This window comes from Cryptomeria japonica, chromosome 3 (genome assembly GCF_030272615.1).
Source record: "Cryptomeria japonica chromosome 3, Sugi_1.0, whole genome shotgun sequence".
NCBI classification, from domain to species: domain Eukaryota; kingdom Viridiplantae; phylum Streptophyta; class Pinopsida; order Cupressales; family Cupressaceae; genus Cryptomeria; species Cryptomeria japonica.
The window spans coordinates 317,706,015-317,707,637 of NC_081407.1; positions in this window are offsets into that span (position 1 = coordinate 317,706,015).

The window sequence follows — 1,623 nt, forward strand, 5'->3', positions numbered from 1 at the left end:
ATAGTAAAACGTAAAATTATCCATAAGGGAAATTAATGTGGGGGAATGGTATTTACTTTCGAGTCTTCGATAATTAAAGGATTATTATAAATAAAGGAGATTTTAGAATTTGTTAAATTTTGAGTGTGTTCTTTTTTAATAAGTTGTTTTGAAGTCTCTACCTATTAAATTTGTGCAGATAAGTTGTGGATTCTAGATAAATTTGACATTATAGATATATATTTGTGTTTTGAATTTGTTATGGGAATCAATAGTATTTTGTTCTTTATTAGAATATTTAAGGATTAATGATATGTAAATATATTGAAGAATTGTCATTATGTTATAAGGAGCATTCATTTAGATCAATTTTTAAAAATTAAACAATATCAAAAATTCTAAGAAGTGTTTAAACATGTAGACAAACTATGTCATTATTGATTATTCTAATACTCTAGAATGATAAATGCATTGTTTAGAAGATTCTTAGATGATTTCAATGAATGTATTAAATGTTTTTAAATACTAGGGCACCACATCAAATTATGCCAAACGTGTGTTCAATAAAGTTCAGGTAGGAGTTTGAATGGGGCCTGCCTATAGGTGAAATTTAAATTTTGAATTTTAAAATGGAAGGGGACAAGTTCAAGACTAAGGTTGTCTTGCAATCACAAACTTGTTTCAAAGAACATAATAGTCAATTTTGGGTAGAAAGTAGCTAAATGGAAGCAAGTGCATGTGTGATTAGTGAGTGGATAATGCAAATGTATAAAAGTGCACATGTAAATGGATAAGGTGGGGATAAATGTGCAAGGATACATGTGTGTGTATGTGTAAATGGATACAAAGGCTATGGGAATGAGCCCAACATTGCACGAGATCGTGCCATTTGTTACTTGTAACATCGTAAATTGCACGCAACTTTCACCCCATGCAATTTCATGTTGCATGGGCTTTCACTTGAGTCGAATTCAAGACAATGATCAAATCACATTTTGCCAACCTTCCTTGCCATTTGTCTCGTTTATTTTTTCGATCATTTTGTCTAGATTTTGCATGGATGTGATGCACGCATGTTGCACATTCATCTTGCAAATATCCATGACTAAAGGTGGTCATTGGGACATTACACTTTCCAATTTTGGCATTGTATCACCCCTTTGGGCTCACACCAGCATCAAGATGACTTGTAGTTCCATAAAACTACCTAATTGGACTTCATTTCATCTCTCTCGTTCATTGGATTCATGCTCTCACACATTTTCAAACTCTCTTGCATTTTCTACATCATCTTGCAACATACTAGTCCACCACCTTCTGTCATTGTTGTCTAGGAAAGCTCTCTTGACTTGGATACCAGTACCTTCCTCATTCCAACAAGTTGCTACACTTCTAGGTCTTGAAGGGGGTAACTATCTAGGTTATTTGATTATTTGTTCTATATTGTCTGTGTTCTAGCATAGTAGTTTATTTTGTGTTATTTCATTTCATCTATTTTATCATAATATTGTTTATAGTTTGTCCATGGAGGTGGAAACACCAAAACAAGGGTTTGACCGTGGCAAACCTCTAAACACAACCACCTCCAACAGTTTGTCTTGGCTTCTTGTATGCAAATCTTAGTGGAGAAGATTGTAGTGCTTG